The sequence below is a fragment of the Lygodium microphyllum genome, chromosome 17 (genome assembly GCF_053477565.2).
Source record: "Lygodium microphyllum isolate KBCC chromosome 17, Lygodium_microphyllum_v1.1.10, whole genome shotgun sequence".
In the NCBI taxonomy this organism is placed as follows: domain Eukaryota; kingdom Viridiplantae; phylum Streptophyta; class Polypodiopsida; order Schizaeales; family Lygodiaceae; genus Lygodium; species Lygodium microphyllum.
This window is the reverse complement of record NC_141151.1, coordinates 119,804,508-119,828,432: the sequence shown is the minus strand read 5'-3', so window position 1 is coordinate 119,828,432 and position 23,925 is coordinate 119,804,508.

Sequence of the window (23,925 nt, the reverse complement as noted above, 5' to 3'; positions counted from 1 at the left end):
CACTGAAGTCATTTCCCTCACTGCATGTTTTTCCCTTTTCAATAAATACTTTTCGTGGGATTGGTACGTGTAGTCTTTCAAGTTGTCTTTGCTTATAAAAGTTCTAGTTATGTCCTGAGAGGGTTATTGAGGCATTATGGTTTGATTCTATGATACGATTACGGGTGCGGTTTGTAGTTTTCTTTTATGGCTGATATGGGGTCCCGGGTGTATGTTTGCATCGCATGAAGCTTTTGGTCGCATATGTGTAGGGGTCATGCTAAACTTTTTTAGGATGTGGATTGTTTGGGGTGGTCATCGGTTAGTCACGGTTGTTTGTGTTTATTTAGGTCGATTTTTTTAAATAGATATTCTGTTGTTTTGCATACATTCACTGCGATTGTCTATGTGTGTGGTGTATGTGTATTTTCCATCTGAATGGAGCCTCAAGCTTCTCCTCTTATTCAATATGTCCCATTGATCAGTAGAGATTATTATTCCCTACTGACTTTTGAGCCTATTGCAAAAGTTGGCCTTGCATCTTTTGTGGCTGCTCCACTCCCTCTGATTCCAGATGATCCAGCCCTATGTGATGAGTTTCTCGTGTCATATAGTAAGAAATCAGGCTTGGTTCGTGGTACTTCTATGGTCTTGACACCTAGATGGTTAGGGAAGGCTTTGTCTCTTCCTTACAAAGAAGAACCCTTTGTCACAGCCAGACAATTATTCTGAAATGAAGAGATCCTTAAGCTATTACAAAAGCAGACTAAAGAGGTCCTTGATATCAAGAAGGTGATTAGCACTTCAGGAGTGACTTTCTCAATGATCAAATTGATCCTCTCTAGAAGCTAGTCTGCCAATTTCCCCAGGATAGGTTCATGCCTGCCAAGACACCATCTCACTATTTGTCCAAGGAGCTCTTCACAGCCTCCAAGATGGTTTCAAAAGGGGTTTCCATTGATTAGAGTACTTACCTTCTTACAAAGATGGACCAACATTTTGTCAAAGTGACAAGAGGGAATGTTACCAAGGTAACCTATGGTTCATATTTATATGCTTTCTTGACATATTCAGGCCTTAAGAAGGGTGTTTTACCTCCTCCTCCATGTGATCCAGTCCCTCCTCGTCCACCTTTAGAAGATTCAAAAGCCATTGACATAGAGGATACTGACTCCCCTCCTCCATTGGTCATTTAACAGAAGTGCTTGAAGAGTGTAGCTGAGATAATTTCACCAGTCATTCCTTTAGTGTCAGTTCTTGCTACCTTTGGAAGTGACCTCCCTGCCTATCTCACATGCAACAAATTATTCAGGGCACATCGAGAGGGTTCTTTGGATATATCACTTCCTTCGCTAAACAACTTAGTGACAAGAGATGCCATTCCTTTCCTTTGTAACGACATCCAGAATTCTATTGAACTCTCAGTGAAAGCTTGTATTCAATAGTTATATTCTTCTTTCTATGAAGAATTGATGCAATCCAAAGACCAGATGCATAAGGCAAACATAGAGTTAGCCTCTGCTAAAGACACTCTTTCCGATCTGTTTAAGAAAATGGAGAAATAGACACAAATGATTGAGACTCAGAAAGAAGAAATATCTTCTTTGAAAACTCAGTTAGCAGAAGCTTAGTCAGAGGTCACTAGAGTTTTTGAAGAGAAAGAGAAAATGTCCAAAGAAGCTCAAGAGTTTAAGACTCTTCTAGATACGCCATATTAGCTTTGCAGAGTGCTCACAATACAGTGGAATCCCAAGCTTCCTAGATTAAACAGTCGAAGGACCAACTGGCACAGTCACAGTTCATCCCTCTGTAATGTGCCCATTTGTCCGATTGCGGGACACGTCTTAGCAGCCCATCGGGAGGAGGGTCTAGAAGGCTCCACCTGGCACTCACAGGGAATGACACATGGTTTGCGATCTAGGTCTTCCCGAGCCTGCCTCGAGTGGAAGCGTCCAGCCGTTCCCACTTGGGATCAACTTGAGGTCAAGGTTCCTGCTAGGGAGGGGGGGTGGTACAACGCAGTATCAACGTAGCCTCCCTCTTCTTGCCAGGGGAGGGAAGAAGCCTCTCCTTATATAGGGGAGGGGAGGAGATGGTTGGCATGGCCACCCTCCACTTGGAGGGTGCATGCCTCTCCTACCAATCCACCACTCCCACTCCCTCTCTTCTCCCCCGTCGGCTGGGAGAGAGGGGAGGGGAGCAAAAAAAATTGAGTTGAAAGAATTTTTTTTTTCCCTTTTCCTTTGATATTTAAGGGGAGGGTTCCTATGCCCCTTACACCCTCCAAGTCCCAATGTCCCCATGATTCCTTCTATATCTCAGTAGGACTTGGCAGTTCTCGAGAGGCAGGCCACATTATGTTCGTTGTTTCAAGCTAAAGTGAAAAGATTGCAGTCCAAGATGGATTTATTATGGTCTACATTTGAGCAATTTCAGGAGTATGTTCCTCCCGACCATTCCTTTTTTGTCCACTATCAGCTTTGCAGAAGTTGGCCTTCTATATTAAGCTTTCAATGATGGATCTACCTCTTCCAGAGGACGGTTGGAGTGGAGCTTGGTCTTTTGATTTGCTGACAGAAGTTGTCTGTATGGTCTTTGAAGATTCTGTGATGACGAATACCATGTTGCTGTCTTATATGTATCTACGAGGTGATCTGTTAATTTGAGATGATGTAGATCTGGCTTGGTATGTAGGGGATGTAGTCTTACAAGATGCCATATATGTCAACCATTTGGAGATAAATATAGATGAAATGTTCCAATGCTATTTTTCTAAATTGGCTACTTGCCCTAACACTTTATGGCATTCAATGATTAATTTTGTAGTCCTGAACCAAGGACAGAATACAGCCTCTACTCATATGCAGAACACTAACCAACTGAGGATGGATCTTTTAGCTTATCTTTCCAAGAACCATCCATTTGATTCATTGTTCTTTGATGCCTATCATTGACGATCTGTTTTAGGTCCCTCTATTCCTAGCTTATTGTATTATCAACAAATGGTCCATTGCTATGATGCTTATTTTTCCCTTTATCAATCCAACTGAGTAACCATCTTACCTCTCTTTATGCAACCTCAGGGTTTTCCTCAAATTCCAATCTTTACCTATTGTTCCTTCATTGAAGATCAAGTCCTTTCCCCTTCTCTGCTGCCTTGTCCTTCCCTATCTATCCATATACCATCTACTTTTTCTGCTTATCAATTAACACCTTTCCTAACTAATTCGCCTAAATTTTTAGCTAATCCTTCTTTAGCTTATTCCTAATTTTATGATTTTGTCTACCCATCTCTTCATCCTCTTTTACTCATTCCTCTTCCATCTCCTCCCACCACTGCTATTTCTCAACACCCTCAGTTGGTTAGTGGGTATGAAGGATTTGATCACAACAGATTCCAAGAAGATGAGGACTGAGCTCAATTGATTCTCTCATGGGAACACATATTAATTGGCCATTAATTCCAGGAGATTGGACAACTGCTAGTCAAGCGTACCAAGATTATCTCCATTTTTCCCAACAATATTCACAATCTCTTGATCCTTCAGTGAGATTGACATCTCATTTTTCTTAGTAGTTGGCATATATACATAGGCATTTCCATAACGATCAAAAGGACATTCCCAAGGTTTGTATGAATGTCAATGTGAACATTGATTCCCAACAATTGGATGTCCTATATTTTCATGCCTTTTGTTTACCTATCAGATACCTTGTTTTGCTAGAATGGATGTGCTACCTTCAATTCTTTCAGAATCCTCAAATTTCTTTTGTAGACGAGTCTTTATCCATGGATTGCTTTCGTAATCATCAAGCTTTCAAGAGGGATCATCTTCATTGATATCCCTGAATGCATCTTCTGTGCTTCTTAATGATATATATATTTTTAGGAGGTGCCATTTAGATGGTTGTTTTGTGTTTGTGATGTATGAATTTATATGTGATGAGTTCGTGCTGGTTGAATAATTTGTTCGAGAGCTTTTTTTTCGACTATTGACATTGATGGTGATGGGCTGATAAACCTCTTATATTTGGTTATTACTTTCTATTATTTATAAGATGTGCTAATGCATAACGATGTTTTCCTTTAGTAGTATTCTTTCTTAGATACAGGTGATAAGTTGGGGTCGTGCTTGGGTGATTATTGAAGATACTATAGAAGATAGAATTGAGCCCTTTACTAAACTTACATTCTTCTTTTCCTTAGGTTGCGAGGATGCTTCATTTCTTATTGTGGGGATATTTTGAGAGTGGAAAAAGACTGACTATTTGACTGATTTTTGTTATTTTTGAGGTCTGAATGGTTGATTTTCGATGGATTTAAAGAGATGTTTGGTTGTTTTTAGAAGTGTTTGAGAGTATTTTGGATGATATTGATTATGTTTATGAAGATCATGATGATTCTTAGTGGAAATATGAGGCTTTGTGATATTCTGATAGGTTCTGTTGAGGTTCTGATTGGTTCTGATACCTTTTGTTTAGCTTCTGTTTTGTTCTGATTTTCTTCTGTATGAAGCATGGATTGATGATTGATGAAGATTGAAATCTTTTGAAAGCTTATTGAATAGTTTTTGATAGTTTGGAATGGTTTTAGTATGAGTTATGAGGATCTGCTGTTCTCTGATGACCTTCTATAACCCTATGTAGACCTTTTGTAGAACCTCTATCTCTGCTCTATTCTTGTTCTATTTTGTTCTGTAGATCTCCTGTAAATGTTTTGTAGAATGTATGTGTGACTTTGGGAAATTTTTCTAACTTTGGGAAAGGATAAATCTAAGTTCAAAAGAGCTAAAAAAATGGAAGAAGCAGCTGCTGAAGATTGAAGAGCAGACTGGAGTGACAGTGACAATAGTGAGTTATGAAGAGACATTGTAGTGGCTTTGGTGCCCTTTCATATCTCCCATACCTCTTGGGAGGTGCATCCATGACCTAAGAAGGATTATTAAGTGCCATTATTGAGCATTCTAGTGAGGAGATGGTGTGCTATTGATAGAGAGAGAGAGATAGAGAGTCAGAGATAGCCAATTCTATCAAAACAATGTATATGTCTATGAGAGATTGAGAAAAAGAACTATGAAGACAATGACGATGAATACTATGCGATTTATTTTCATTCAAAAGTGATGTATTCCTTTATGTTCTTGCTTTTTATGATGGATTCTATGAAGATGTTGAAGATTATGGTTGATTCTATCAAATCTGTGGGAGATATCTATTATGATGTTGTGTGAAGATTTGTTGTTTTCCTTGTTTTGGTCATCAAAAGAATGAAATAAAAGCTTGTTGATGTTACAAGATAGATTTTATTGCAGTAGAATCCCCTTTTCCTTGGTGTCTCTCTTGGGGCTCCATGTTTTTGGTGTGAAGCCAGGGAAACTTGCCATCAACAAGCATGAGAAGAGACTGAAAATGAAAGAAATGGCATTGCCAAGAAGAAAAGAATTCAATGGATGTTTGCAAAGTTCCTTCTTCCACTGAAGAGTTGGAGATTCTCATTATCAAAGGCACTTTCTACAACAAGTTCATCCCACAATGGCGAAAATATATTACCATCATGATACAATCTCTATGTGGTGGACCATTTCCTCTTCCTATTGAAGCAACAAAGACGTGCATCTTGGTGGAAAATTGTTTGGAAACAAACTGAAGAGCAGAAACATAGAGAATGACCATCCATGGAAGATTTGACATTCATTGAGAAGTTTTCAGGCATCATCAAGTGGGAGATCGTAAAGAAGCTTCATGAGTCATGGTCAGTGGAGGTTCACGAAAACAAGAAAGAAAAGAGTTGGAATTTGTTCATGGATTCTCAACAGCAAGATAGGTGGGATGCTTGGTGTTCTGACAATCTTTTGTTTGTTCGATTAGCAACCCACTGGAAGTTGGTAGATAGAGTGTTCTTTACAACATACACTATTGAAACCATCAAAATCTAGCATTATTATAATGATGACACAACAATGATCCTAAGAAGAATGAGTTTTGATACTTTCAGAACAGAATATCTCCCCCTCTATAGTGGTTTGAAAGTTGAACTTAGAGTTGTTGAAAAGAAGGAAATAGAAGAGATATTGGCAAGAGAATCCTCTAGAGACTAAAGCCTCTCTCTGTTTCTATTCTGTTGAGTACAGACTAACTAGTTGGAGCCAACCCCCTGATGAATGACGCAATGAAGAGGCAAGCGTTAGAACGAGTCTAGAGATACGTGAGAAGAGAGAAGGTAAGAATAAATGCTGAAAATGAGCTTGCAGAGAGCAGAAGCCTCCTTTGAGACGCCTTAAAAGCACTCTTTACAGAAGTCCACATGGCGACTCAAGGTCCCCTTCTTAGTCAGATTCGTCCTAGAAATATTGATGACATGCCAAAAAATGTAAACCCATTGCCAATTTTTAAGGGAGAGTACAATGAAGACCCTGATCTTCATGTAGCAGAGTTTATGGTAGCTTGTGTGGCTAACAATGCTAGAACCCCTAAGCATTGGTTAGCAATCTTCCTCGCCACTTTCAAATGCACGGTATTTCAATGGTATGAGAGATAAGTAGCATGAGCTTTTGGCACATGGGACGACCTGAAGTTGGCTTTCCTCACTAAATTTAGGTGTGAGGGTTTTGAAGAGCGGATGTAAGAGGAGTTCATGAACCTAAGTCAGTCCTCTGGAGAAAGAGTAGAATCTTATGTCTCGTGAATGGAATTGATCTTGAAGAGATGGACTAGTTATCATTTGGACGAAGGTATCCAAAAAGGAGTGTTCCTTAGAATCCTACAACTATAAGTTCGCAAATTTGTGGATTTGAGAAGACCAGTCAATTTGCAAACTGCAGTGAAAGGTGCAAGATTATATGATGAAGTTGAAGCAAGGTTATCAATGACTCCAGGAAGAGGAGTCTTACCTCCTTCCATGCAAGGAATGGTATACCCATCAAATGCATTCATCCCAGGGACACTTCCCTACCCCTATTCCTAAATGCAAACAATGGCGCATTACAGTGCACCTAATCCATAGTGATTGCTGTAGACGATAGTGCCTCAAACGATGGTTCAACCACAATAACAGTGGCCTCAAACAGTTCCTCCAATGGCGACTCAAAAAAAGGGAAACCCTACCAAGTGGAATCAACAACCCCAAGTCTCAACAGGAGCTCTAAATTAGAACCAGAATAGAGGACCCTCTGGATCAACCCAACCTGTATATGCAGTAATTACATAAGCTTCCCAAAATCCTACTACAAGTACATCAAGAGGTGAAAATCTAAAGGACTACCTGTCCAATCCAGTCGCAATTATCAAGAAGGAGCTTATGGATGTGATTATAGAGCAGCTGCAAACGTTGAAGGTGAATACTGCTAATATATCTACTTCTGCGGGAGCTGGGATAGATGTGATGCATTCTAATACATGGTGCAGAAAGTGCCATCAAGCGGGACATTTAGCCACTAAATGTACTCGAAAACCAACCATTCTTGGAGCCTTCTATTAATACTGTTTGAGGAAGAACCATATAGAGGATATCTGCTCTTTGAAAGAGATGCATGAACGAAGATAGAAAGATGAAAACGCAAGATTCAACTTCCTAGAATCTAAAATGATAACGCAGGATATTGGACCAAAGCCTAGGGAGTTTGGTCCTAATTTTGGTCCACGGAGGTTTCCCTCTCAAAGTTACAGAGGATGACAGTATGGCCAGAGATCAGAGGTAGAATGTTACAGATGTGGAGAAAAGGTCCATATCTCCCCAGATTGTCCAAATCCTAGAAGATTTGTGGATTACAAGCCCTTATGCAATGGATGCAAATGAGAAGGCCGTACTGCAAAAGATTTTCCAAGTCCAACCCCTGTGAAATCTACTTCTGATACCCAACATAAGACCCAAGAACCTGCTTCTTATTTGGTGGAATTGGAAGTGGCCACAATAATGCGAGCAAATAAAGGAGAACTAGTAGTAAAAGAGAATGCTCCTTTTGTAAAGACGGTGAAATTCAACCTCCCTCAAGAAAAACATAACAATGCAATCCAAAATAAGGAATTACAGAGCACCATAGAGCCACAGGGAGCTATAGAGATAGTTGTAGAGGGAAGGCCAGAGGTCTAGGAAATAGAGGATGCAGAAGCCCCTCCTCATAAGGATGAAGTGCATATATTGCCACTCTTGTAAGAAAAAGGGAAAATAAAAGTGGGTGTGGCCCCGTTTCCCAGTTGATTGGAAAAGCTTGTGGATCTTATAAAAGATTATGACTTGGTCAAAGACCTAGATACCTTTAAACCAAACCTAACCTTCGGACAGTTGCTGATGCTATCTCCTAGTTGCCGAAAAAGCTTCAAAAGCATCCTAATAAGAAGATGTGGCCTAAGGATTGCTCCCCCAACAACAACAAAGTCCAACAGAGCCTTAGAGCCTGCAAAGGAAGTGGATGTGGCTAATGCCTTCCTAGATCCTGGAACCCCAGAGATTAGTGTATGGATAGGAGGATGCTTTATTTAAGATGCATTGATTGATGGAGGCTCATCAGTAAACATAATGACGGATGTGGCAATGAAGGACTTAGGTTTGCAAGGAATTCAACCTACATAGTGGCTTATCAGATTGGCAGATCAAAGCAGAATTAAACCTTTGGGCATCCTCCCATACGCAAAAACAACACTTGCAGGAAGAGACTACTGGCTGACATTGGTGGTCAAACCAAATTCTTATGGGACCTCATACCCTCTGCTGTTGGGAAGACCTTGGCTTTTTGAAGCAAGAGCCAGGACAACAGACTAGTTCAAAGAAACCCTAACCTTAGGTAGAGAACCCCATAAAGTGGTGTTGAAATTGTATGGATCGCAAAAAGATAATGGATCCACATCCATCGAAGTCATAACAGACTCCTCCAATGAAGTAACTTATGGTACATCAGGAGACGAAGAGGCTGTTAAATAGATCTTTCCCAAGAAAACAGAGGCACAGTCCCTAACAGTGGGCATTGTAAGCCAATTACTGAAGGAAGCAAAGTCTTTGTCCATGGGAGAATACCTCTTGCCTCAACTAGAATTGACTTCTGAAATCACCTTTGACTGCGAGATAGAAGCATGGATATACTATTCTCTTTGTTACATGGCTGTCACAGAGACAGAGCCAGAGATAGAGGCAGAAGTAGAAGCAAACGCAGAGGCAGAGGATCTATTCTTCTCCTACAGAGCCTCTACAGAAGCAGAGACAGAGCCTCCAGAGGAAGAGGATGAAAATGATGAGGAAGAAAACAATGCAGATTATGAAAGTGTAGATGAAGAAGTTCCTTTGATAGCGGATGATCTTGTTGATGTCCCTACAGAGACCTCATAGGCCGAAGATCTCGGGGTGTTGGATGGCATGACCATGGTTCCATTTGGGTTGACCAATGGACCACAAAGTATGCAAAATCTACATAAGCAATGGATCAAAGGTATAAAAATTAAGTTCACCAGTGGCTCTTGTTGCCCTGACCATTCATTTTGGAGAAAAGATGATGATGATGCCCCTTGTCAACAAAAGACAAGGCCATCAGAACCACGGCTTATAGAAGGTCCGTGCTATGTGACATTCCTAAACACATCCTCTGAAGATGAATCCCTAATTCTAGAAGAAATCACCACTCACACAAAAGCAAATAAAGCTCTGATACCCTTTCAGCAATTTCAACAGACAAATGAGTCATCTGTTCAGAAGGAGGACATTGGTTTTAGTGGAACATCAGACGATGACACTACTCCCTTGAAGGAGTCAAAGTTCTATCCAGAAGCAATCCATTGGAAATTTATTTGTGAAGTGGAAGGTGAAGGGATAGTGATGTTCTTGTATACTGACGGTACTAAACATCACCTGAAAGTGGGTCTTAATCTTCCAAAAGAAGAACTAGTTGTCCTATGAGACTTACTAAAGGAGAACTTAGACGTGTTTGCTTGGTCATATAAAGATCTAAAGGGTTTTGATCCCATAGTATGCCAACATCACATTGATCTCGAGCCTGATTCCAAACATGTAAGGCAAAGACAATTGCGTATGAATCTTGATTATTCTGCTATGGTGAAGGCTGAATTATTGAAGCTTCTTGAAGCTGAATTCATTTACCCTGGCTAATAGTGAATGGGTTTCGCCCATTGTGGTAGTATCCAAGAAGAACATGAAACTTTGAATATGTGTGGACTTTTGAAAGCTCAACTCGAAGACGAAGAAGGATCATTTTCCATCACTGTTGGACATAGTTGCAGGCCATGAGCTCTATTCTCTCTTGGTTGGATTCAGCGGATATAACCAAGTCCAAATCGTAGAAGAGGACCAATCGAAAATAACCTTCACCACAGAATGGGGGACCTATGCCTATAGAGTGATAACGTTTGGGCTCTGTAATGCTCCTGCCACCTTCCAATGAGTAATGATGGCTGCCTTTCACAATCATCTGCATAATTTCATTGAGGTCTATCTCGATGACTTCTGTGTCTATAGCTTAATCCATGAGCATTGGGGACACCTAGAGCAATGTTTTGACAGATGCCGAGAGTATGGAATTTCTCTCAACCTCGAGTGTCTTTGGCATCTCATCAGGAGTCCTTTTAGGCCATATTGTCTCTGCACAAGGGATTGCAACAGAACTGGTGAAGATTGAGAAGATTGCCTCCTTGATAGCACCAACAAATCTCAAGCAACTGAGAGGATTTCTTGGCCATGTGGGCTACTATAGAAGATTTATTGCACATTTTGCAACCAAGGCCGCCCCTGCACAAGCTCCTAAAGAAAGATGCGGATCTCCTTTGGACTGATGACTGCGAAGAAGCCTTTAATACCCTAAAATAGTGCCTTATCAAAGCACCTATCTTGTAGCCCCCTGACTGGACGAAGGAGTTCTATGTGCACACATATGCATTAATTGAAGGGCTGGGTGCTATCCTATGTCAAAAGGGCCCTTCTAAATTAGATCAACCAATATATTATACAAGCCAAAAGGTTTTTTATAGAGAGAAAAACTATATAGTGACATAGCTTGAGTGCTTAGCAATCGTGTTTGCACTACTGGAGAAGTTTCGACACTATCTACTGTCAACGCATTTCAATTTCTACGTGGATTATGAAGCCCTGTCCTTCCTGATGAACAAAGAAGATGTCAAAGGACAACTGATGAGATGGTTGCTCCTGTTCCAAGAGTTTGATTTTGAAGTGGTCACTAAGCTTGGCCATTTCCATGTCCTAACCGATCATCTATCATGGATCCCTCAAACTGCAGAAGAGGAATAGGATGATCCAGACCTTCATGATGCTTCCTTGTTTCTAGTCGAAATAGCTATTCCTTGGTATGCATACATAGCCAACCTCTTGGAAACTCAATAGTATCCTCCTGGAATCTCAAGCCGTGAGAAAAAGAAGCTTATGTTAGAATTAGCCCCCTACACCTTGCTAGGCGGTACACTATATAAGAAGGGCAAAGATGAAGTGTTGCGAAGATATGTTGTAGAAGATGAAATCGGCATAGTATTGAAAGCATGCCATGATGAACCATGTGGTGGATACTTCGCAGGAGAAGAAACTAAGAGCGGAATTTTGGTGCCAGAAATTGCTTAAAAATAACTAAAAATTATGAATATCAAGGGAAAAATATCCAATGTCAAAGGCGGCGGCTCGAACTAGGACGAATTTAAGCGTCAAAGTGCTCTAAGGACTCACGGGAAACACTTGCAGATTTTTAGTAATTTTTCCATGCGCCTGTGCTAGTCAATGGAGCTGGCAGTCAGTGCGGGATGCCGAAACGAGCTCACAGAAATTTTCAGAATTGTATTCGGACACCGTATGCGAGAGAGGCTGGGAAAAGGGCCAAAAGGCCGGTCAAAATTGGGGAGATGCCCAAAAGGAGAAGTGGAGGGGTGCCTTTGGGAAGGGGCACCCCCCTCCCTAAAAAAAACAAAGAATTAATCCAAGGTGCAATAGATTTGTTAATTCTTTGTTGTAGCTTAGTTAATTTTCAATTTCAGTTAGACTTCATTCCATGGTTGAAGGAAAATACAACATTAATATTTGCACCTTGGATTAATTCCAGCCTTTGTAAATTTAGCCCTAGCCTATGTGTATATGTGTGAACAGCCCTTAAGTTTGGAAAGAGGGTTAGAATAAAAAGGGACTAGAGGCCAAAGGCAAGACATCTTTTGATCATTCAATAATCTTGGCTTTACCATTTCTTGGAGTTAGCTTCTTCTTAGCCTATGAAGCACTCAGCCATGGCCATCATGTATTCTTGAATCCCCAACCATTAATACATGATGAGGATGTCTTGGTGCAATAGATTTGTTAATTTTTTGTTGTAGCTTAGTTAATTTTCAATTTCAGTTAGATTTCATTCCATGGTTGATTGCTTTCTTACATTGGTATCAGAGCAGTAGCTTAGATCCTTGCAGAAGTCATTTTCAAGTACTAGATTCAGTTTCCTAGTCTAGGGAGAGCAAACCATAGTTAGAAATTTGAGTGACAGGACTTGACAGGACATGAAGGCTTCAAACCGGAGTTACATGTGAAGGTCTGCTACAAATAGGGATGAAGATGGTGATTCTTGGCATTACTAATGGAAGAAATGGAGGGCTCCAGCCAAAATAGCAGGACGTGATCAAGATTTGAGCCAAAAAGTGGGGTAAGTGGACAAACTAATGGTTACAGGACACTTTAACTGTGGTTACTTTTGAGAAGGAAGGGTTTCTTCTTCTCTTTCCTCTTTCCTTCAAGCTTCCCTACAAACTGCCATGGACATTTCTTCTCAGATCTTCTTCCCATGACCTCTAGTGCTCAAATGGCTTATGTAAGAATGTTGTATGGGTCTTGAGCTACCTATTGAATACCTATATGCTTCATATTCACCTCGTTTTCATCACGTGCTGTAAGAGGGCATGTTGCAGCAGTTTGCGATGTTTTTACAGCCCCCCCCCCTCTTGATCAACAAAACGTGAGGCAATGGGAGGTTATACTCTTCATAGGATGATCAAATTGAGTGCAACTATGGAGTATACATCATCTTCTACTTGATCTTTCACTCTTTTTGAAGATGGGAGCTTTCTCAAACCCTAGGTATGGAGCTTTATGACAGTTTTGGATAGCACTAAAATTTCTCAAATTTCTTCATCAAGATCAAAGGGTTTTTGCTCTATTATACTCCATGAGGCTTCTACATACATCCTAGTACCAACATTGATTGGTCTTGAAGCTTGAAGCTTTGATGGAGCATGGATATGGAGATTGCAAACCCTATGCATAATAGTTTGGGACATCATCAAAGATTTCTGAAATTTTTGAAGCAAATCATGGGGCTTTTGTGGGCAAAGCATTTTTGAAGCTTCCTCAACCATTTCCCCTCAAGAATCCATCAACATTGGACCGACATTGAAGGAGATTGAAGCCAATGGAGGTCTAGGTATTCAATGGACAGCATGAAGCTTTTATGCCATTAAATTTTGGCATTCCCTCTCAAATTTCGGGATCTCTTGGACACATTGAAGCCTTCTCTATTACCTATTGCAACCTACTTCAAGTAGAGAAGGTAATCGGTCTTCATCAACCCTCATTTGGAGCATTCATGGAGTCATGGAGCTTTCATGGGATTAATGAAGCTGAAGCTTACCAAGGAAGGGATTATTCTTGAAGATTGAAGATCTCTTGGACTGATTTTAGAAGGATTATCAAGCTCAACTCATCTATGTCAAGCATTATGGATTGAAGGTCATTCCATCAACAATACTCTTCTCCAATCAATCAAATGAGGTACTCTAATCACTCTTAATTTCTCTTTACATCCAATTGCTGATCTCATTTCCAATTTTTGAAGAGAAATAAGAGGATTAATGAAGCTTTCATTCATAGCTTAATGCAGCCTATAGGTTGTGTTAGGCATTGTCTTTACTAAACCTCTTCAATTTACTGAAATGGCCATCTCTAAATGTCTCAAACTCTTCCATAATGAATTAGCATTACCCATCTACTTTCATTCACTGAAATTAGTAATTTCTTGAGCTTCATTACTCAATCTTTATTGCCTAACCCTGACATGAAATTGATTGCCTATTTTGCCTCTTGATCATAAGAAAATCATTACCCAATTGGTAAGTGAGAAAAGCTTTGTAAGCAGTGAGTCACTGCTGAGGTAAATACCTTTCCATTTCTCATTTACATTTCAACCTTTTCAATTCCAATCTTGCATACCATGAAAGGGAAAATGAAAGGCAATTGTATTTCCTTCCTATTCCATGCATATCATACTGATTTTTAGAGCTAGAATTCACTTGCCATGTACATGCCCACGAGGAAAAGTGGATGCCGAGCGAGTCGGTAGGACAAAAGAGAGGTGACCCTCCCCTACCGACGAGGAACCTGAAGGGGAGCGCAACCCGGCTCGAGAGGGAACTTTGCAAACCCCTCGGGTCTCGAATCCCACGTATTTTCAAGTTTAGGTGCAGGTACAAATCTCAAAGGCACTTGAAATCAGCCTACAGCATGAGTTTATGGGCAGTGAGTTCTTGAGATATTGGCAAATGTATGGTACTCATGAATGTATGGCAAATATATGAAGACATATGGCTACAGTAAAATGTATGCATCCTATGATAAAGATAGTATGGTTCAGCATTAAAGTTTGGGACAGAGTATGTATGCATACCCTCATTAAAGATTGCAGTCTACATTGAGTTAGACAGCCATTTTACTGGTTACAGAGGTCATTTTTCATTATGGGCAGATGTATGAGACTCTCCTACAGGGTTATGAAGTTGGTACATACTTGGTATTGATGGTACAAGCCATTAATTGACTAGAACATGGTATTCACTTCCTGCAGGAACTTTCAGACAGCAACAGAAAATCCCTTACAGAAATTTCTGTACTCATCCATTTTCTGCACTTGATAGATCGTTGGATAGAGGGCTCTTCAAGATTCGAACAGAGCCAAAGATCTCGTAATTTGGAGCTCTAGAAGTGAAGATAATCAAATTTTTCTACTGCAGGAAATTCAGAATAGAAATCAACCCATGGCTAGGAATAAGAAGAGAGACCCTGTTTTGGATACTATCAATGAAGAATTGAAGGAATATCAACAGGAAAGGGGTGAACATGACACTTCTCAAGATGCCATTTACCGAATGCATTATGAGAACGAAGAGGTCGATGCAAGTTCCACCCACTCCCCTACCAATCAACCCATAGAGACGTCTCATATCTCAATGAATTCAAACAGTTTTCAACAATTGTCAAATGACATAAAGGATATGAAATCAGGTTTCAGGGTATGAGGTTGGGTATTGACAAGCTTGTAGCACTTCTTGGTGAGAAAATGTTGCCTACAGCTGGTCTTAATGTCCCATATCCTCATAGGGCTGAAGAACCACCTAAACCACCTACTCCTAAGGTGGTAGGTCAATTTGAAGTTGGAGAGTCATCTAAAGCTAAGGATTTTGTTCAGCCCACTTCACTTCAGCCACAATTCCATCAACAAAAGGGTCACTTTCAGCCACATGGGTAGGATCCTCAAGAGAGAGTGCAAACAAACTCAAAGCATGATGAAGACATCCATGGGTGCAACTCTTTCTACAAGCAATTTTACCCTCAAGTAAATGTTGGTGGCTATGAGCAAGGGCAAGTTAATTCAACCCCAAACTCTTATGGGCAGCCACATGGACATGTGAATTCAGCCCCAAATACTTTTGGACAGCCACAACATAATTTCTCTACTCAAGTGCAGCCCAATAGGCCAAGTCCCATGTCAAATCATGGTTGGAATCAACAAAATAATGGGTAGCAACCACCTTTCAACTCACCTATGCATGGACAACCTCCCAATGTGAGCAACACATACTTTCAACCTCAAGGACATTATTTCCAGCCACAAAGTCATGGTATGCATTATGGACAGCAAACTCCTTATGCACAAGGGCATGGAAATAATGAATATCCTAGGCAAGGACCTTTTGGCAATTCTTTTGGGCCACAACACCATAGTGGGCAGCAGCACCATAATGGACAACCTCCTCAATACGAGAGAGAGTACAAGGAGAAAATAATTATCTCAAACTTCAAGGGAGAGAACCCTTCACCCACGGAGTTGGAGGAGTGGTTTCACAAGTTAGAGATGTATTTTTCCCTTTACCCAAGGCCCGAGAATGCCAAAGTAAAATTTGCAGCCCTTCATCTAGAAGGCTATGCTCACACTTGGTGGAGATATATGGCGAGGATGGGACATGACTTCTTGTCTTGGGATGCATTAAAAAATGCTATGATTGAAGTCTTTGTCTCCCCTATTGAAAAAGAGCGGTTAGAGAAGAAGTGGTATGCACTTGAGCAACGTGGTCTCTCGGTTAGAGAGTACTCAAATCAGTTTTTAAACCTTTCGATGTATGTTCATGGGGTCTCCGATAGTGCCAAGTTGAATAAATACATATTTGGTTTGGAACCTATTCTTTCTTCCGAAGTTGGAGCCATGAATCCTACATCCCTACAAGCTGCCATTCAATTGGCTGAACGTTATGGGCAGAAATACAAGGGTTTTCAGTTAAAAACAGGGCATTCTTTTCAGCCTATGCAGTTCCCAAGGACATCAGGCTATTATGGGCATGCTAAAACTGATTTTCAGCATATTGGGAAGCCATCAAATACTTTCAGCAATACCTATAGCAAGATACCCACCTTTCCTACTGTTTTTGGGTCAAATCAAAGCAGTAATTTTAGACCTAATGTTGAAAATAGATTTGATGGAAAGAGGACTGATATAAGTGCCAAAAATTCAGCCCCTACTCAAGGCAAACATGTATCGAATGACAAGCTCAAAGATATGTATGCTAAAGGACTATGCTACAAATGTGGAGAGAAATGGTCACCCGATCATAAGTCCAAATGCAAGGCCAAAAATATGAAGATTAGCATGATCATCGAGGATGATTCCGATGTTGAATCTATTGAAGGAAGCTTGGCTCAGCTTGATGTCACAACAACACAAGAAGAGGTGCATGAAAATGAAGAGAATGTCCATGATGAGTTCTATGATCCGATGGATGGGTTTCCTTTTGACTCGGGCGGTCATTATTTGGATGATTCATGGACTGATTTACATCCATCGCTATGTGCCATATCAAGTGATGCATGGAGTGGTTCAAGAGGGGATAATACCCTCCGCCTTAAAGGTCAAATCAAGGGAAGGACCGCTCATATACTCATTGATACGGGAAGTACACATAGCTTCATTAATGCTAAGTCACTCAATGGGCTGAAATTGAATACGCATGAAATGCCTACATCACTCAAAATCCAAGTGGCAAATAGAAATTTTGAGAAGAGCAATCAATGTTGTCCAAATGCACCTATCACCCTTTCCCCATTGTGCACTACATCGGTGAGCCTAATTGCATTAGAAATGGGTCCCATTGATATAATACTTGGCTGCAACTGGCTGAAATCTTTGGGCAGATTTACCATGGATCTCAATAACATGGAAATGGAGTTTAAATGGTGTGGACAACAAGTAACACTAAAAGGAGTTGAAAAGAAAAGAATGGAGATGATCAGCTCCAAGAAGGTTAAGAAAGAGATAAATGCAAAGGCATGTATGTTCACCATTCTTCTTTCCAAGATTGAAGAGGATCAGCCCTCTTCTCCTACCAACAATATGGACCCATGTCTTTGTAAATTGCTGAAAGAATATGATGATATTTTTCAGCCACCTACCTCTCTTCCTCCCAAAAGAGAAGTGGATCATCCCATTGACTTGCTGCCCAATACAAAGCCCATCAACAAACCACCATATCGCCTCTCCAAAGTGGAAAGAGAAGAGGTAGAACGCCAAGTCAAAGAGCTTTTGGAAATGGGTCTCATTAAGGCAAGCCAATCACCTTTTGCTTCTCCAGTCCTTCTTGTGAAGAAGAAAGATGGCTCCTTTCGAATGTGCATTGATTACCGCGATCTCAACAAGATGACTATCAAGAATAGGTATCCAATACCTAGAATAGATGATCTCTTAGATGAATTGAAGGATGCCAAGGTGTTCTTCAAAATTGACTTGAGATCGGGATATCATCAAATACGCATGAAGAAAGGGGATGAATTTAAAATAGCCTTCAGGACGGAGAGGGGTCTTTACTAGTTTATGGTTATGCCTTTTGGGTTATCAAATGCTCCAGCCACATTCCAGTCTCTCATGAATAAGATACTTCAGCCATTGCTCTTTAAAACAGTTTTGGTATTCTTTGATGACATTTTGATCTATAGCAAGAATAAAGAAGACCATTTGCAGCATGTAAAAGAGGTCTTTGACATATTGAGGATACACAAACTGTTTGCCAAGGCCACTAAATGCTCTTTTATGACAAAGGAAGTTGAGTACTTGGGTCATATAGTGGGGGAAGATGGAATCAAAGTGGATCCTAAGAAGGTTCAGTGCGTCAAAGAATGGCCTACGCCAACCAATGCCACTTCATTAAGAGGTTTCCTTGGTTTGTCATCCTTTTACCGACGGTTTATGAAGAACTATGCTCATGTTGCAGCTCCTCTTATCGATCGGCTGAAAAAGGAGGCCTTCTTCTGGGATGAGATCGCTGACAAGAGCTTTAATGAGCTGAAGCAATTGCTTGTTTCAGCACCTGTACTAGTTTTCCCTGACTTCTCCAAGACTTTTATCATTTATGCAAATGCCAGTGGTAGAGGTTTGGGGGCAGTTTTGGTACAGGAGCATGGTGTCATTGCATTTGAGAGCAGAAAATTTGATGACAAAGAGAGAGAGATGCATGTTTATGAGCAGGAGATGCTTGCTATCTTACATGCAATCAAGAAATGGCACCACTACCTCTATGGGACACACTTCAAAGTCAAAAGCGATCATAGGGTCTTGAGATATTTTCTCTCACAGCCCAATCTTTCTCCCAAGCAAAAGAGATGGTTAGCCACTTTGCAATCATATGATTTTGAAATATCATACATGGCTGGCAAGGATAATGTGGTGGCTGATGCGTTATCAAGAATGTGGGCATGCAGTCTATCTACTGTGTCTACCATCTATAAGGATTGGATTGAAGACATTCAAGAGGAATATGTGCTTGATGAGCATGCTGCCCATATTTTACAGAAATTACAGCAAGGGTGTGATGCTGAATTTCCTAATTTTAAAGTGCATAATGGCCTCTAATGGTTTAAGGGTAAAGTGTACTTGATTCCCAGTAGTAAGTTCAAGCTGAAGGTGCTTCAAGAGATACATTCATCGCCAATGGCTGGTCACTTGGGCCTTTTCAAGACGTTTGATAGAGTTCATCAAAGCTTCTATTGGAAAGGTCTATGGAAAGACGTTAAAGAGTATGTATCTCAGTGCTTGGAGTGTCAGCAAAATAAGGATTCCACTCTATTACCAGCCGGCTTACTTCAGCCTTTACCCATACCTACGGGCAAATGGACAGATATTTCCATGGATTTCATAACGGGATTGCCTACTACCAGTCATGGATGGAATAGTATCTATGTGGTAGTTGATAGATTGACCAAATCAGCCCACTTTATCCCAACTAAAGTCCAATTTTCAGCAAGGCAAGTCCCCGAGCAATTTATGGAAGGTGTGCTCAAACTACATGGTATGCCTATGAGAATAGTATCAGACCGTGATTCGAAGTTTATGGGAAACTTCTGGAAAAGTCTATTCTCATCTATGGGTACTTTCCTCACTCCTAGCACGGCCTATCACCCTCAGACTGATGGGCAAACGGAGTGAGTCAATCATTGGGTGGAAGTATACCTTAGGCATTATTGTCATGACACACAAGCTTCATGGGATCGTTGGATCCACCTTGCTGAATTTTGCTATAATAACACGCATCACATGATCATTGGGATGTCTCCGTTTGAAGCTCTTTATGGGTATAAAGTCCAACTTCCATCAGTTTTATTCCATGAAGACATCAACCCACAAGCAAAGGAAGAGTTGGAAAGAATGGAGTTGCTCATGAGGCAATGCAAGGACAGCATAAGGAAAGCACAAGAGGTAATGAAGGTCTATGCAGATGAGAAAAGAAGACATTTAGACTTCAAGGTTGGAGATTGGGTATTTCTCAAAGTAACCAAGACGCATTATGCTTCATTAAAGGGTGGGAACAATAAGCTTGCTCATAGGTTTTATGGGCCATAGTTGATCTTGGACAAAATTGGAGAGCTTGCTTATAAACTTCAGCTACCATCTTCTACTAGAATACATGATGTATTCCATGTTTCACAGCTGAAGAAGTATGTTGGGCCTGATGTACAAGTATTGGAAGAGTTACCACCATTGGATGAGGCAGGACTGATCATATATGAACCTGAAAGCATTATTGGAAAGAGAGAGAAAGTTCTCAGAAATCGTACTCTCATTGAGTATCTCATTAAGTGGAAGAATTTGCCCATTGAAGAGTCTTCTTGGCAACCATCCACTTATGTCAGTAACTTTCCTTGGTTATTACAGGATGATATATGATGCAGTATGCAGTGACTGTGCAGAGACAGCTTGCTGTATGAAATTTCTGCAGACAATAAAACTGTCTTGACTTCATTAAAATTTGATTTTAATGTTATGGGGTGATGCTTGGGAGTATATACTTCGTTTCTACACCTCATACGCCTCATTTGGACCAATATATCTAAAGTTATGGCAGTTTTAGTGAATCAGCCCTGTTTGGACAGCAGCCAGTTTTCTCACAGTTTGGCAAGCAAAAAGGTATTCTTCTCATGGACAGTGCTTTCTTTTCACTTGGAAGATGAATGGGCATGATTACTATCATCCTTGACTTGGATTTAGTCCATTACTTCTTGGTTTTGAGGACAAAACCATATTCAGGACGGGATGGTTTGTCATGAAGGAAAATACAACATTAATATTTGCACCTAGGATTAATTCCAGCCTTTGTAAATTTAGCCCTAGCCTATGTGTATATGTCTGAACAGCCCTAAAGTTTGGAAAGAGGGTTAGAATAAAAAGGGACTAGAGGCCAAAGGCAAGACATCTTTTGATCATTCAATAATCTTGGCTTTACCATTTCTTGGAGTTAGCTTCTTCTTAACCTATGAAGCACTCAGCCATGGCCGTCATGTATTCTTGAATCCCCAACCATTAATACATGATGAGGATGTCTTGGTGCAATAGATTTGTTAATTCTTTGTTGTAGCTTAGTTAATTTTCAATTTCAGTTAGATTTCATTCCATGGTTGAAGGAAAATACAACATTAATATTTGCACCTTGGATTAATTCCAGCCTTTGTAAATTTAGCCCTAGCCTATGTGTACATGTGTGAACAGCCCTTAAGTTTGGAAAGAGGGTTAGAATAAAAAGGGACTAGAGGCCAAAGGCAAGACATCTTTTGATCATTCAATAATCTTGGCTTTACCATTTCTTGGAGTTAGCTTCTTCTTAGCCTATGAAGCACTCAGCCATGGCCGTCATGTATTCTTGAATCCCCAACCATTAATACATGATGAGGATGACTTGGTGCAATAGATTTGTTAATTCTGTGTTGCAGCTTAGTTAATTTTCAATTTCAGTTAGATTTCATTCCATGGTTGATTGCTTTCTTACAGATTCATGTGGGAAGAGAAAGGAAGAAGAAAGAATGATGAAGGCTTGTCCGGCATCGATCGGATTGCTCCACGGACTAGAAATGGTGACATGTGATCGTCATGAGCATGAAGTGCTGCTGATTTTCAGATTTGCAGCCATGGACATGAAACCCGAGACACGCAAATAAGCGGTAATTCAAAATTTTCAAAGGAAATTTGAGATTTCATGGCTTTTGATTGATAAAATGTTGTTCATGTGGGCTAAAAATGATTTATGTTGCTATTTTCCATGAGTACTTGTTGATTATAATTAGAAAATCAGAAAAACATGCATCTTGTGGCCCAAAATAATACACTAAAACACGTAAAAATATGGGAAATCAAGGGAAAATGATGTTTTTGAGCATAAAAATGGAAGAATAAATAGGAACACCAACTAAATTTTCATTTTTGTTGCAAGAAGGAACTAAAAGGCCACAGCCCATAACCTATTTTGAATTTTCAGTAATAAAATAATACAAAAAATAAGGGAAAATACAAGGAAAATAGAGAAAAACCACTAAAAATAGGAAAAAAAATGCATTTTGGGTGCGGAAAATTAATGAAAATTAAGAACAATGTTCGTGAATGTTTGTGGGGACTGAAGCATGAGGGTTTGCCTCAGTTCAGCCCCACCTTCTTGTTCTAGTGTGTTTTTTTTCGTTTTTTACACATAAAATGATAGCAAAATGCCTTATAAATCTATACAATAATGCAACATTTGATCGATGGGAGGGTAGAGTGGTTAAAATGTGTCTAAATGTGGAGTGAACCGATGAAAGCTTGCTGGTTTTTGTTTGCATGCCATATAGGTCGGCGAATAATTATAGAATGAGAGCCTAGTAGCACGAGGGTTTTCTCGGTGCTAGGTTCATGCAACGCCGCATAAGAACGGTAGTTGAAAATCATTAAAAGGGTGTTTTCCACATGTGCATAATATTGATTTTATAATTGTTTGAGCACTTAGCATCCACAATATGCATAAACCATGGAAATATTTAAAGGTATCAGAAATCCTAGATGCACAGCAATTGCTTTCATTAGGAGCTTGACCCACGTTGAGTGAGAGACAGGACACCCTAAGCCATAGGCTAGTCAGGGGATCTAGGGGAAAGAGAAGTAAGGATAATGGTACATTCCTGTATACGATCAATTGGTACCTTGAGTGGATTTTGTGCAAAATGTTTATATGTTGAGCGACGCACCGAGGGGCCAATCCCCAAGGTGTAGGAGAGTTGCAGAGGGGTGGCGGCACTCAGCCGTTGGAGGACCCCCTATGTCTGTTCTTCGTGCCATTAGGCAATGTGTAAGGGACTCCCTCTGAGGAGTAGTGGGTGAGAGAAGAGTGGACTACAAGCGACGTAATACAAACGCAAGATATTTAGGAAGGCAATGTATGTGTCATCAACGCTCCTGGCTGTAAGGCCGTGGGGTTGTTGAGAGCGTGAGATAGAGGTCCGGCTAGTGCACGAGCCAGTGCCGGCCTGTTCTAGGTTCCATCAGTGGTGCGTCTGCCGGGAGCCGCTTAAAAGTGGCGGTCCTCGAATCCTGGTTGTCTAGGGACCAACTAGCAGTTTATGCCAAAGGATACTGTGATTGATCCGTTATTTATCGATAAGCATCGTCTAGCAAAGATCCAAAAGCAAGAGAGAGACGAAAGAGCTAGGCGACGTGCTGAAATTTTTAGGAGATATTCCCCTAAGCGTAGCGGTGCTGAACCCTTATGAGGGAGTGGAGCTAGTGGTCTTGGGGCCACAAGCAGTAAGTTAGGAGAAGGTGGAAGCTCTAGTGCTCCCCTTTCTTCCATAAGCCGGTCTACATCAAGTGCGGGAGGTGCAACCCCACCGTCCCCTATTCCTAGTGCAAATCCAATCCTCGTCATGGCGCAGCCTATTGCAATTCCAGCAGGAACGACGGATTTGCCGACTCTAGGTTACCCACTACCCATTTTTAATGGGTTAGTTGAGGAAGATGCGGAACTCCACATTAGGGAGTTTCAAAAGCTGATGTTTAACTATCGCATCCAAGAAGAAGGACATTTAATGATGTTCTTCAACATGACTCTCAAAGGAAGAGCCGCTATATGGTATCATGGTTTAGAAGTTGGAACCATATTGAATATTGATTCATTTTATGGAGCTTTTCGAAGGGAGTTTGCCCCTGAAAGGGGTGGGCAATATTGGTTGTGTGTACTCAACATGACCCGCCAAGAACCACACGAGGATATTCGTGCTTATACGAAGAAAATAAAAGAGGGTTTCCGTAAGTTGGACACCTCTATTCCTATCCCCGTAGCTGCCCAATTGAAATATTTCCTACATGGTTTGGACTTTAACATCCAATTACAGTTGAGTAGTGTCCCCTTGGGGGATAT